Below are 15,579 nucleotides of genomic sequence, written 5' to 3'. Positions count from 1 at the left end.
AATGATGAGCTCATCTTTCTGTCACGCTTTTCCCCCAATGTTCCTTGTTTGCTCATAAGCACAACTTGCTGACTTGCTCTGCTTCTTTCTCCAAGGGGCTGTTATACCAGGTATGATTCAGGTACTTGCACTACTTTAAAAAAAAAAATAATAATATTATTATAGGAAAAAAAGCTTTCTTTCAATGTTTATGGCTTCGTAAAGCTAAACTTTAAAACGCTCACTTTTTTTTTTTTTTTTCTCTTGAAATGATAAACATGTCATACTTACCTGCTCTGTGCAATGGTTTCACAGAGTGCGACCCTGAGCCGCCTCTTCTGCGGGTCTCCGAACGGTGCGCCTTCTCTTCTCAGTGTACCCCCACAAGAGGGGAGAGAAGAGTGCAGCACTGGAATAATGAAAGGCTCAGGTAAGTGCTTAGAAAGTGGGGGAGGGAAATGGGGTGTTTTTTTACCTTTAATGCAGGGAATACATTAAGGTAAACTCAAAGGCTTTAGACGTATAACTAAGGCTTAGAGTGGTTGTAAGTCAGATTTTTTTTTTTTTTTTAATCTTAATGCATTTTATACATTAAAATAAAAAGCCTTCTGTGTGCAGCTGCCCCCCTCAGTCCCCCTAATATTTACCTGAGCCTCAACTCTGTCCAGCGATGTCCATGAGTGTCTCAGCCGTCCGGGACTTCTGATTAGCTGAGACACAGCAGCGGTGCTATTGGCTGCTGTCCATCAAAGTGAGTTAGCCAATCAGGAGAGAGAGGGGGAAGGGCCGAACCACTGCTCCATGTCTGAATGGACACTTGGAGCTGTAGCTTGGCTCGGGTGACCCCATAGCAAGCTGCGAGGGCACTCTGTAGGAAGGGAAGGGGCTAGGAGCACCAACAAGGGACCTGAAGAGGAGGACCTAGGCTGCTCTGTGCAAAACCACTACACAGAGAGCAGGCAAGTATAACATGTTTTGTTATTTTTATAGAAAAATCAAAAGACGAGACTTAACAATCACTTTAACTTTTTATTTTATTTTAGATAGAATAGAGAAGAATCAGAACATCTGTCAGGTTTTATTGCTGTCTGTGCCCCCGTTGGGTAGATTCCACCCTCTCCGTTTGTCCTAGTTACCCTTTGCTGTGAGTTAAGCTGAAAGAAAACCCTTAAATGTTTGGGTTATCAGAGCAAGAATCAAAGCACTGACCTTGGTAAAAAACCAGGGATTTCTTTATTTTTGGAGAGATTTCCTCTTGCTTCCTGTAGTGGCTTTGGGTCAGGAAGTGAAGGGCAGTCTCCCCCATGTCTATAAAGAGCCCCTGTAACTGAGAAGTGCTGTTAAATGCTAACCATGTGCAGCAAGGAAAAGCTTTCAGAATAATCACATTTTTGAGGCGATCGTCAACGAGAATATCACTCGATCACATAAACGAATAAGTAATACGCAGTGAAGAAAACAACCCGTTTCATCTACAGCAGTAAATCATTGGTAAAAAGCTAACGTTTGATATGGATGTTTTTGCATAGTTATGTTGGTCCAGTGTCTGTGTGACATACTTGTGGGATCTCCTTAGAAGCTGGAAATCACTGTAGTGACTTTTCTACTGCAGTGATCTCCATTAGCTTGTGGGTCCCTTGCCAAGCAGGTGCCCCATTAATTAGTGGGGCAACTGCCATTATTTAGTGAACACTTTGCACTTTTCTGATAGAAAAAATAAATAGTTCTCTGATTTGATGAGGTAAAAAGGTGCAATGATTGCCACCTCTTCCAAACGTTTTGTACTCATTGAATTGTAAAGTGGTATTTGAATGGCGCCCGTTCAGAGTGAGCTACTTCCTGTGTTCTCTAAGCAGCAGGGCAGCCACTTGGCACGCAAAGCGGGTTAGAATTTTATTTTTATTTTTAATAGCTTGTATTGCGAAACGCTCGTAAACCACGTTACTTGCAATCTGATGTTCCACTGTACATTAAAGTATATTTTCTCAAAATAAAATGTTTGAAAAACCGCTGCGCAAATACCTTGTGGCAGGAAAAAAATTCAGCACCTACCATTTTATGCCATTTTATACTCTAGGGTTTCTGCTTAAAAAAATTTAATGTTTGGTGGTTTTAAGTAATTTTCTAGAAAAAAAAAGACTGATGCTTAAATGTAAACAAAAGTGTCAGAATCGGCCTGGTCTTAAAGTGGTGAGTGAAATTTAACAAATTTTACCTTTTACTATGAGAAAAAGTGGTTGCCTGAACAAGTAAACAACGGACAAATTTTACTAGCGCGGTTTTACTTTAAAAATAAAACTAGAGGTGACATGGAAGTCCCATAACCTTCATGTTAGTCACTTGGAAATGACATGTAAACAAAGTGTCTTGATGTGACCTAGTTCAGAAGAGAGTAACAGCTGACATGCTTTACAGATATTTACAGCTGGCACCTTCCTAGCGAGATAATTTGGCAGAGCAACCAAATAAGCTTATGAAACATTTGTGTATCCACCTTTCTCTGCCCTACATGACTCTGCAATTATATCATAACTCTTCATATACTTTATGGCTCTCTGAAAGCTGTGCACAAATGAGCAGGCAGAGAGCAAAGAACTAGTCAGTATTGTCTGTTGCCCTGCAATGGTTTCCTTACACCAGTTACTCCTGTGTGCAGGGTACACTATGACTTGGTTATGTGTGTATGCATTCTAGGGACACCATGCATTGGTTACATTTGTATTAATGCAGGGGATATGATGCATTAGTTGCGTGCGTAGGCTTGTAGGAGATGCCTTGCTTTAATTGCATTTGCACGAGTGTGGACCTTGGAGGGAACACCATACATCACACATACAGGGGGACACCGGGGTTGATTTTCTAGAACTGGACAGTGCAATATCTGGTGCAGCTGTGCATGGTAGGCAATTGGCTTCTAACTTCATCTTGTTCAATTAAGCTTTGACTAAATAATCTGGAAGCTGATTGGTTTCTATGCAGAGCTGCACCAGATATCGCAATCCTCGGTTCTAGTAAATCAACCCCTAAGCCTTAGGCCCCTTTCACACTGATATGTTTTTCAGGCGCTACAAAGCTGAAAATAGTGCCAGAAAAAAACTGTTCCTTTCACACTGGAGCATTGCGCTAACAGGACGGTAAAAAAAGTCCTGTTAGCAGCATCTTTGGGGTGGTGTATTCACCACTCCTAAACCGCTCCTACCCATTGAAATCAATGGTGCAGCGTGGCTATATCGCAGGCAGCGACGCTTTGCGGGCAGTTTTGATCCTTTCGGCTGAATACTGCCGCTAAAACAACTGTAAAGCGGCGCTAAAAATAGCGCCACTTTACCACCGACGCCTGCACCGCCCCAGTGTGAAAGGGGCCTTAGTTGCATATCTGTGGGGGGAGAGCATATGGCTTTGTAACACGTGTGACATAGTATTCCCATTCTATGCATGAAGGTAAATAAACTGTGTGCAGCAGTCCTCCCAGCCCCCCTAATGCTTACCTGAGCTCCTCTCGATCCAGTGGTGTGCACAAGAGCATTGGCTCTCAGGGGACTCTTCTCATCATTGGTTGAGACAGGAGTGGGAGCCATTGGCTCCCGCTGCTGTCAATCACAGCTAATGAGGAGAGGGCGGGGCCAAGGATTTGTGTCTTAATGGCCCCAGAGCAGCGGCTTGGGAGCGTCCCTGCTTGGGTGCCCCCATTGCAAGTTGCTTACTCTGGAGGTACCTGAGCAAAGGAACAGGGCTGTTCTGTGCAAATCTGCTGCACCGAGCAGGATACATATTGTGTGTTTTAATAGTTTGCCTTTAATATCACTAAGTTCTATTGAATTTTGTGTTTTATTTGCATTTTTAACTATTAGATGTACAGTATATGGTAAGCTGTAATAAAGGAAAGATGTTAACACCTAATAGTTGTGTTGTGATAATGGAGAACCCAGGCCCAGTGTTGATTTGAGTCATTTTCCAGAAGCCATCTTCTCTGAGGAACATGGCGGGGTAACTCAATATTGTACTTTGAGCGGAGAGGGGGAAGGAGACGTCTGACCAGTCACAGGCCTATTACAGCGTAGAGACATAAATACGTGGGGGGTTTGTTTTATGTATGGGGATTGTATAATACAGGATGTGTGTTTCTGTAGGAAGATGTGACATCCCTTCATGGAATTGGCTTGTGTAGATTGAAAAGTATAGACCAGCCTACTCTGTCTCCATGTCACATAAATGTGTAAGAAAGAAGTGCTCAAGTTTTAAATTCATACAGAATTAAGGTGTCACAATGCTGTGCAAGTTATTGTTGCCACTCTTCCTTCAATAACATTGAAGCAAAAAAATACAGAAAATCTTTTCATAAGTAGTGCGAAATCCTACCAATTTATAATGTGTGAAGGGGTCCTTCTCTTGTTTGATCCTTGTTTCTGTGTAGACCAGGCATGTCCAAAGTCCGGCCCGCTGGCCAATCGCGGCCGGGTTTTGAATGGCCCGCCTGGTTATTTGGACATATATTTTTGTGGCCCCCGACGATCTCCCAGCGCCAGGGGGCCACAAAAGATGTATATGCTTCAGAAGGGACAGGGAGGAGACAGGACCGAGCGTCATACACAGGGCGGCCTCTGTAATAGGAAGTCCCGTCTCCGGCGCTGCCAATGGACGATTGTTCTGTCCATCAAAGAAGGCGGGACTTCCTATTAAAGAGGCCACAGTGTTAACAGGAGATTCTCCCTTGGCACTCGTCGGGGCATTCCTGGCTGTGGTGGAGGCTACATTCATGGCAATGGTGGGTCTGCAGATGGGCATTGACCATTATTTTGCTTCACAGTTCTTTATTTAAAAAAACAACTTTTCCTGAAACTTCCCTCCTTAAAGTGGAAGGTGCGCGTTATACGCCAATTAATACGGTATTATCCAAATAATACGCCCAAGCTCATCTCTTCCCACAGACAGCCACAAAGGCGAGAGCATTCTTGTTGGGCAGTGTAGTGCTCGAATGAACACACTTAGACCGAATTTTAACGGTTCAAAGAATGTCAAGCAAAATGGTCGGCCCTCACGCATGTTCACTTCATCAAATCCGGCCCTCTTTGAAAAAGTTTGGACACCCCTAGTCTAGACACTGAACAAAGAAAATTTCTCTTCTCAAGGTATACTCATGATGAACTCAAAGCTTTTCTTTTTGTTACTAGCTTCTGTTTCCCCATATATCTCCAAACTTTGAAAACTCACACCCTTTTTTAATGGATAGTTCAAAGAAAAATACGGTATGTGCAAACACTTTAGCATGTCAAGCCCATGCTAGATATAGGGGGAACCTCCTGTCTATCCCAGGTGGGAAGAGCAAACCTTGTTCCAGTGCTCCAAATGTAGAGAAATTCATCACTTAAAGTGTAGATCGTCTTTTGCAGGCAAATGTTTATTCCCATTCACCATCAGGTTGAGGTCAGGACTCTGTGCAGGCCAGTCAAGTTCCTCCACTCCAAACTTGCTCATCCATGTCTTTAGGGACCTTGCTTTGTGCACTGGTCCAAATCATTTGTTGGAGGGGGGATTATGGTGTGGGGTTGTTTTTCAGGGGTTGAGCTTGGCCCCTTAGTTCCAGTGAAGGGAACTCTTAAGGCGTCAGCATACCAAGACGCTTTGGACAATTTTATGCTCCCAAATTTGTGCGAATAGTTTGGGGACGGACCCTGCCTGTTCCAACGTGACTGCGCACAGGTTGCTTTAAACTGACTTCATCTGCAGGTCGAAGTTTATCCTGTTTGATCTGTAGATCTAGAAAAAAAAAAGTAAGATACAACAAGAAACCATGTTTTTTTGTCTTTCAGCTTAGTGGCTGAGCAATTGCAAAATGGTGTGTGTGTGTGTGTGTGTGTGTGTGTTTTTTTACGTGTGTTTACATGCCTTACCTTTTTATATTTGGAGCAAGTTTTTCCTAACAATGTGTCCCCATGCAATGCAGAATCCAAGCTTTGCCTTCAGTGTCTTAACCCTTTGCTAGGGCAATCAGTGTTTACAATGGGCAATAAGATCAGCCAGCACAGTAAAGGGTGGGTTAATTATGGGTAATGAATGCTATGAAAATATAAAAATCTACTGGCATGCAAGCTCCTGGACCTTTCTACTTTTTACAGCTTCACCGAGTACTGATAATATGGGTTTTACTACACTCTGCCCGTCCCTTCTATCCCTATCCATTCACAGAAAGCTTTGAATGTTGTGAATGTGTTCACAGAATGCAAATTGTTCTGTGATTTGTGCAGGAGAGAGGAGGAGGGGCGGGCAGAGCAGCTGAAAAATGATGCCATGGCTGTTGTGTAGGGTTCTCATAGCTGGAAGTATATTGCTAGTTCTATTAGTGTTTAGTGAAATGGTAAATTGCGTTGAAAGAGCTTTGTGAGGTGGCATACACCTCAGTGTACATAACTCCTTGTGTGCCAGCAGATTTTAAAATGTATTTTTTTTCCCCTGGCGTTCTTCTTTAACCACTTCAGCTCTGGAAGGTTTTACCTCTTTCATGACCAGGCCATTTTTTGCAGTAGGGCACTACGTTGCTTTAACTGACAATTGTGCGGTCGTGCAAAGCTGTACCCAAATAAAATGTCCTGTTTTTGCACACAGATGGAGCTTTCTTTTGGTGGCATTTGGTCACCTCCTGGGGATTTTATTTTTTGCGCTACAAACAAAGAACGACGACTGTCAGTTTTGAAAAATAAAAAACACAAAAAAATATTTTTTGCTATTTCTGCTATAAAATGCATCCAGTAGAAAATTGTTAAACATCTAATTTCATCAGTGTAGGCCAATATGTATTCTGCTACATGTTTTTGGTAAAAAAAAAAAAGCGTAAATTGGCACTTTTTTTTTTTTTTGGAGACCAGTAACATTAGAGTGATCAGTGCTAAAAAAAATGCACTGTCACTGTACTAATGGCAGGGGAGGGGGTTAACATTGGAGGCTATCAAAGGGTTAAATGTGTGCCTAGGGAGTGTTTACAAACTGTGAGGGAGGTGCTTTTACTACTTGAAGACATGGATCAGTGTTTCTGCTTCACATGAACACAGGATCCATGTATTCTGTACTGGTGGAATGACAGTCTGTCTTGTTTACATAGACAGGCTGTCATTCTGTTAGAGTACCGAATGATTGGCAAGTCCATGGCACCCCCGCTGTATAATAAGATAAACCCGGAAGTGTGTGTGTATGTATATATAGATATAGATATATATATCTATCTATATATCTCTCTGTAGAGAGGCTGTCCTGTAGCAATAAATCTGCTATGCTGTGGACAGTTGTAAAGAGGTAAACATGACTCCCCATCCCCTACTTCATATTAAATTGAAGGGAAAAACTTCAGTTGAGAAGTTAACAAAAAAAAAAAAACGTAAAATTATAAATGGCAAATTTTAAAGCGGATCTGAGCGCAAATTCACAGATAGTAGGCAGGCTATGATCTCAGAAGAGAATGGGGTTGATTTACTAAAGGCAAATCCACTTTGCACTACAATAGCACTAAGAAGTGCAGTCGCTGTAGATCTGGATTATGCGAGTGCACTTGCGGTACAAAGTAGATTTGCCTTTAGTAAATAAACCTCAATGTCTCTTCTGCACTAAAATACACTTACCTGTCTGCCCGCTGTCTTCTGTGGCATGTACACTGAGCTGCACAGCTTGGCTTGCATCACTGGCACGGTCCATGTGTGCCAGGATGACTGGCTCCGGCCAGTGGAGATGCCTGAAATTGGCACCCAGGGTGAAGATGCTGTTGAGGGGCCCAGACCGTTACAGAGGTGATGTAAAGTGCTTTTAGTCCCATGTTAAAATATTTGTAGATTCTGCTATTTGAATAAGAACATGTAACAAATCTAATGTAGGTGTCTAGCTGGTTTTATACCGCTAGAATTTTGTTTGAAATTTCGTTGAAAATTTTTGTTTGGAAAAGTATTTTGTTGGGGACACAATGGCTCAGTAGGGAGATTGCTCTACTAACATTGCATATTTAGTACATAGACTTCCTCATGAGCTTCTAGTAGTGTTTACCAGGCATTACCCCACTGATGGGTAGGGGTTGGTGGGTGTAATCACAAAGTGCCGCTAGAGACATTCTGTCTGATTCACTTGTAAGTGTCTGATAGAGGCCATGCTCAGAGCACTGCAAAATGTTGAAGATTCAACATACCATCCTTTTAAAAAAGAGTATTAACTGCTTCAGCCCCGGAAGATTTTACCCTCTTCCTGACCAGAGCACTCTTTGCGATTTGGCACTGCAACGCTTTAACTGACATTTGCGCGGTCCTGTGAGGTTACACCCAAACAAAATTGACGTCCCTTTTTCCTCACACGTAGCTTTCTTTTGGTGGTATTTGATCAACTCTGCGGTTTCTATTTTTATAAAAAGAGCAAAAATGTTGAAAATTATTTTTTGCTTAAATAAATATCCCCACATAAATATATAAACAGTTCCCCCCCCCCCCCCCCTCAGTTTAGGCCGATGTGTATTCTTCTACATATTTTTGGTAAAAATTGCAATAAGTCTATATTGATTGGTTTGAGCAACATTTTTATAGCGACTACAAAATAGGGGATAGTTTTATGACATTTTTATTATAAATGTATTTATTAATGGTGGCGATCTGTGTTTATTTTTGTTTTTTGTTTGTTTTTTATCGTGACTGCGACATTATAGCAGACACATTGTACACTTTTGACACTATTTTAAGTCCATTGTCATTTTATACATCGATCAGTGCTATAAAAATGCACTGATTACTGTGTAAATGACACTGGCAGGTGCGCCCATTTGCCCACCTCTGCCATTGTGCCGACGTATATTGGCGTGCAGTGGTCGGCAAGTGGTTAACTTCTCCTACTGGCCATAGATGGACAAAATCTCGACCTGTTAAGCAGGCACCGGCCGAGATTCATTCCATCTATGGGTAGGCGGATTGTACCCAAGTCGGGCCATTGGTTGACTTGGCTACAACCAGCCTGTCAAAAATGTGATTTTTGGCACTTGATTATTGCCAGGGGCTATAGCCGCCAGCAATAATAGATGTGTCTTCCCGACAGGGACGGTTCCCAGCGTCCCCCTGTCGGGAGAACACAATGGCTCCATGGGAGGGATTCCCCCATCAACACACTGTATTGATCAGGGATTGGAGAAAAGAAAATCGTATAATCCGTGGCCTGCTTTACAGAGCGCTGTTGGTTTATTTGGCTTTTTGGTCCTTGGACTTTAAGTCACATGCAGTGATTAGGTTTTGGAGAGACGTGCTTGCTTGGTATTCAGTTTGCAGTGGCTCTAAAGAGGCCTCCTATTACAGTTTGTGTATATAGCGGCTTTCTGGACTGGATCCAGAGTTTTCCTTCATTCCCAGGACAATACTGGTATTTCTGACGGCATAGGCCGATTGAAATAATCGTCCACTAATGGAGATCTCCGCTGCCCTGTGACTTAACTAGCTGCTGTTTATTTAATTATGCTTGGGGTTCACGCATTCCTGAAAACAAACTCATTCTTTTTGTTTTTTCATATTACATTTTTTTTTTGTGTACTTATGAGGGTTGTGTTTGTATTTTATTTATTTTTTTGTTTTTTTTATGCATTGGGTCTCGTTTTAGTAAACGGAAGCAGTTGTGTGCAAGTGAAAAGGACATTCAACACACACAGGGATAATATAAAGCAAACTCTGTTTCTCTGCTTATGCTTTATGATCTTCAGGCTTTTGCTAGATATGCTCTACAGGCATAGTGGTTTAATATCCTAATATACCATTTTATCTGGTATAAAGATGATGCCCTTACTCCCTAAGGGTAGAAGATCAGGCAAGCCCTGTACACGGTTATTATATTTAATTCAACATACTCCTTAGAGATGTATTGCGAAGATGTTCCATGTGCTGTATTTTAGTACAGTAAACAATCTATGCACATCGATACTGGTGGAAAATGTGTAGACTCTTCCCTTCCATTGACCCTTGTAAGCACCCATGAGACACTTATGGGTTTACGGAATATACCACGCTAAATGCAAATAATTCAATCCTTTCTAATGCTTCAAATCAAATTCTCTATACCCATACACATTCTATATATCATCAATTGCAGTAATACCAAATGACATGTGCTACGTTAATAAAATACATTAATTGTGTGTGACGTTCATAGAAAATTCAAAACACCATAACAAATCTCAACAAAGAGAGTCAACAACTTAAAGACTATATTTCAAATGGTTGACAGTGTCCATAAATTACATCCTCTAATATGCTTGTGTATATGAAGTCATAAATGTTTGCTGGTGCCAAAGCAATTGTCGCCTCTGCTTCTTCCTGTGGGCACATGCCCACCTTCTTGGATAGATCTTTGTATCCTGAGTGCTCAGGTATTCGTAGTATTACACAGCAGTATTTCCTTTACCCAAGTTCCTGATGTTGGGATTGATTAAGGTGTCTGTTTATGAAGCAGTGAAAAAATGTCACTGCTCCATTCTCTGGCGGTCACAGAGGAGATTGTTCTCCCCCTGACACATACTGGGAGATCTCTGCATCCAGTGAGCTCAATTTGCCTTTAGCCCCGTCTTGGCTTTAAAGGGGACATGCTCTGCTTGACCTTTTAATATAAAGGTCTGTCTACTAAGGTGGGCATGTGCAAACTGATAAAGGTGAAGTTCAAAAGTGTATATTTATGACTTCACATAATTGTAATTTATGGACACTATTTACACTGCCTTCAAATTTTTGACTTCTATGTTAACATTTGGAGATTTTTATTTTATTTTTTTACTGTGTGTTTTTTTTGATTTTTATATTTTAATGTCGTTCACAATTTGAAAGAATATATAAAATGCCTGAGTATTACTAAACAGTGATTAACTCTGTTGCTGCAAAAGACTGAAATGTGTTTCCACAAAAAAAAAAAAAACAGTATATCGTGTATCTGCTTTCTGAAGAAACCATGTAGGTGGTGGCTTAAGCGCGGCGCCAAGTGACGTTACTTTTGGTTTGGGCCAACAGTACCGGATGTTTCCTTTTTATGGTGGTGATGTAAATGTCACTTTTTTTTTTTTTTCTTTTTTTTTTTTTACTACTGTTTGGATTTACTTTTATTAACGCACAATTAGAAGCTTCCTTCTGTTAACTCTGGGTGAGATTGTGTAACCAACAAGTTGGGGAGTTTGCTGCAGATTTAAAGGGTACCCACCGACACCATATAGTTAGAATAAAGAGGACCTTGCAGCTGTTTAATCCAGCGCTTGGATTGCCATGGGAGAACCCTATGGATGGAGTGATCTTTATCTAATTTATAAAGTTTTCTACACCTGTGTGTCAGATTAGTGGCCATTTATTCTGGTGGTGGAACACTTTTTTTTTTTTTTTTTTTTTTTTTATTTGAGGTGGAGCGCGGATTGAAATTTTGCTTCTCTCGGGATGGATGGATATTTTCAAGCATAGCGACATTGTATTCACCACTCTTGCTTCACTTCTATGGGACTAATTTGTTCCGCTGTGTAGGGTTAGATGAAGGTTGTAGCATGCAATAGCCTATAAGAAACCCTGGAGATGCTTGCCCTTGCTAATGTTTGTCTTCTCTCAGAATTTTTTTTTCATCTGGATAAGTTGGTTTAGTCGGGCACAAAATGATGTCATATAGTTGTGACGGACTCCGGACTCCCTGTTGGGTGCATCCGCCAAGAAGCCGCTTCCCTAGTCCTGGAAAAAAAGATCACTGGATCTGGCTATAGAAACCTCAAGGACCAAACACTAGTCTTGGAGTACACCAGGAAACAAACTGCTTTATTTTTGGAGAAACACTGAATTTATACAGCAAACCATCAGATAATGGTTACTCCCATTATCTCAGACAAAAGTCACCTTAAAGAGTAGAGCTAGTCCTATTTATCATAACAAGGACTTCCTCAGACAGTCCGGCTCCCTGGACTAACTTGCATAAGAAGCCACAAGCAATTAGACCCCTTTCACACTGAGGTGCTTTGCAGGCGCTACAGCGCTAAAAATGGCACCTGCAAAGCGCCCTGAAAGAGCCGCACCTCACACTCCAGTGTGAAAACCCGAGGGTAGGACGGTAAAAAAAAGTCCTGCTAGCAGCACCTTTGGAGCAGTGTGTACACCGCTCCTTCACATTGAAATGAATGGGGCAGCTCGGCTATACCGCCGGCAAATCGCCTCTGCAACAGCACTTTGCATTGGTTTTAACCCTTTCTCGCACGCTAGCACCCCACTAGTGGCCGAATACTGCCAATAAAACAACGGTAAAACTACGCTAAATTTCATCTTTGTCATCTGCTTTCTTTATGCGAATGTCTGTTCATAATCGGAAATTCTACATTGGTTTGTGTTCCACGAAAGAAAACCACACCAAATCAAGCAAAAAAAAAAAAGTGCTCAATCTAAATCAAATGCTGATAATGATCATTTGATGATAAGAATCATGCTGCGTATTTTTATTCTAATCTATAATCTAAATATATTTTTTTCAGTTTGTTTTCAAAGACCAAATGGCATATTTTGTACCTCAGCATGGTAAATTGGTGAAAAAGACCTTTTTACTTTTATTTTTATTTTCTTCTTCGACAGTGGTGGATAGTTAGAAATTGTCGGGTGTGTGTGTGTGTTTTTTTTTTTTTTTTTTTTTGCCTGTCTCTTCGTTTTGTGAAATATACCAATGTCACCTTGATTAAAAGAAAGCAGGCCTTTTAAGTTGTCACCAGAAGAGAAAAAGATTGAAAAAAAAAAAAAAACTTCTAATGGGAAACTTTCAGTAACAACGAACTAAAGCTTGTTTCACACTAGCCCAACTCCAAAGTCGCGCGACTTTCAGTGCAACTTTTCAAGGTACTGACTTTTTACACGCTGTGGCATTGACGTTGTATGAGGCTGGATTCCCCCAATTGCGAATTGGATGCAGGCTCCTCTCTATGGAGCCAGTTCACATGGTTCCGCTGTGGCTTCTGTTTGAATTTTGCACAAGAAGCCTGTGCATCTTTTTGGTCCGTTTTTATGTCCGAATTCAGCAAGAAATTTGAGCTGAAATTGGACCTGAAATAGTAAATGGGGATGCGCTGGACCCCTGCTGTGAGCCCAATGTGGCGATGGTGTAAACCCAATCTCAAAGTCGGACCAAAGTAGTGCAGAACCTTTTCTAAAGTCGGAAAGACTTGTGTAGTATCAGTTAAGATGGCTCTCGTAGGAAAACATTGAATTTCACATGTCAACTGACTTGGGGTCTCACAAGTCGGTTCCGATGTTGCATAGCTGTGAACCGACCATAAAGGCCCATACATGATCCGAAAATTGGAAGAAAAAAATTGTCCGAGCAATGTGCCGATTTTCGGATCGTTAGTACAGTGCTTTCGACAGACTGTTTTTCAACAGATGAAAGCTGGATGTGCAGATTATAACCTTTTTGTTGTACATGAACTCAACGTCCGATTTTTCGTTTAAATTGGCACAGTTTTCGTACAAAAAAAAATCCTATCCTATCCATGCTCAGAAATGAAAGAACACATACAACTAGTCAACCCATTAGGTCACTTCTATAGTTGGATACACATCATAGGAAAATTCTCGTACGACAGAAGTCTCTTCACTTTCAACATGAGACTAGCATGCAACAAAAAAACGTACAAACGGTCGTCTGAAAAGTCTGATCGCGTGTACGAAGCTTTAGAGAGCATTGTCCTCCGTTTGTAGATATTTTTTCTCCCACTTCATGTCCTTATTTACATACTCTGAACTTGACATTGCTTTAAAACAAGCCCTCATTCATTTCTGTAGCTAAAGACATTGTGGAGAAATTTGTCTTCAAATTTTACAACTTAACCACCTCCATACTGAACGCTTTCACCTCCTTCCTGCCCAGGCCAATGCTCAGATTTCAGCACTGTCACGCTTAGAATGCTATTTACTCAGTTATGCAACAATGTACCCAAAAAATTTGTGTTTTTTTTTGTTTTGTTTTTTTTGGTGGTATTTGATCACCACTGCATTTCTTATTTTTTGCTAAATAAGCAACAAAAAAAGGAGCGACAATTTTGGGAGTATTTTTTTTTTCTGTTCTAACATTTTTGCAAATAATCTTTCTTCATAAGTTTAGGGAAAAATGTATACTGCTACATTTGTTGGGTAGAAATAATCCAAATCAGTGTAAAATATTCAGTTCCTAGGGAAGTTAGTCCACAAACTGATGTATGTATGTATGTCACGTGGTAAAGAGCCTCCATCGGACTGATTGCCGCGGCTGTTATTCTGCAGGACGCCATATGATGCCCAATCAGGATAACGGAACCACCGCCCGGCCGTCATTCTGCTGTAGGCTGTGCCGGAAGTGGTTAAATAAATGAAAAAATTGCATTGCAAGTGTGGTGTTTTTTTTTTTTTTTTTTTTTTATCCGATTAATCAAAACAATAATCAGCCAACTAATCGATAATGAAAATAATCGTTAGTTGCAGCCCTAGTATTTTTAGATCTATACAAAAATGTTTTGCCTTTTCATTTCTATTTTAAACTGAATGGATTGTTTTACAAGGAGATTGTTTACAATCACTTTAAGCTCTGAAAATCTAAGCTACCTTCCTCTTTATTTTTTCTATGACGGGAGGAACTTGGAACCCTACAAACTTTTTAATGCAGACAAATGACAAGGATTTGTAACCTGTTAGAAATCACTTTGATTTCAATTAAAAAGTCTCATCTTCGAGGATTCATTTTTTCAGGGCACATCCTACTGCAGAGGCCAGGAAGCTCTTTTCCTGCTTGTTAAAGCATAACTGAAGTCGGAGCTTTTTTTTTTATTTCTAGGTTTAGTTAGTGGAGAGGGGTTAGAACACCTGTCAGACTGTCTGTGTAGCCTTTGGGGAGCGTTTCCCCTTCTATTGTCCCAGTGACTGGCTGCTATCACTGATAGAGAATCCCAAATTTAGAGTGGTTACCAAAACAGAAATGGGTGAGGGATCTTGTGACTACCAGGGATTCTCTCAATTTGGAGGGATTTCCTCTGGCTTCATGTTGTGGGACAGGAAGTGAAGGGAAATCTCCCCAGTGGGACATAAGGGGAAAAAAAAAAAAATACGTGTTATAACAGTTCTACTTTAACCACTTCACCCCCGGAAAGATTTACCCCCTTAATGACCAGGCCATTTTTGCAATACGTCACCGTGTCAATTTTACTGACCAGCGCGCGATCATGCAACGTTGTAGCCAAACAAAATTTATGTCCTTCGTTTTTCCCCACAAATAGCTTTCTTTTGGTGGCATTTGATCTCCTGCGGTTTTCATCTTTTGCGCTATAAACAAAAATAGAGCAACAATTTTGAAAAAAATAAAATAAAAAATGCCTACTCTTTTTTACTTTCTGCTAGAATACATATAAAAAAATTTATTCGTCAGTTGAAGCCAATATGCATTCTTTTACCTATTTTTGGGTGAAAAAAAATCCCAATAAGGGTATATTGATTGGTTTGCGCAAAAGTTAGTGTCTACAAAATGGGGGCTTGATTTAGGGACTTAATTTTATTTTTTTCTGGTAATAGTGGCGATCTGGGATCCAGGACTGTGACATTGCAGCGGACAAATCTGACCCTAAGTGACACTTTG

The 15,579-nt window shown here is 40.8% G+C and overlaps 1 protein-coding gene across 5 annotated transcripts in view; it reads left to right on the top strand.

Moving 5' to 3' along the window:
• CSNK1G3 (casein kinase 1 gamma 3) overlaps positions 1-15,579 on the top strand; it is a 195,332-nt gene that overhangs the window by 50,165 nt on the left and 129,588 nt on the right. The gene's annotated exons all lie outside the window — the stretch shown is intronic.

The sequence above is a fragment of the Lithobates pipiens genome, unplaced genomic scaffold (genome assembly GCF_037356315.1).
Source record: "Lithobates pipiens isolate NorthernLeopardFrog02 unplaced genomic scaffold, aLitPip1_a1.2 Scaffold_3, whole genome shotgun sequence".
NCBI classification, from domain to species: domain Eukaryota; kingdom Metazoa; phylum Chordata; class Amphibia; order Anura; family Ranidae; genus Lithobates; species Lithobates pipiens.
The sequence above is the reverse complement of the archived record's forward strand: the minus strand, read 5'-3'. Positions and strand labels throughout refer to the sequence as shown.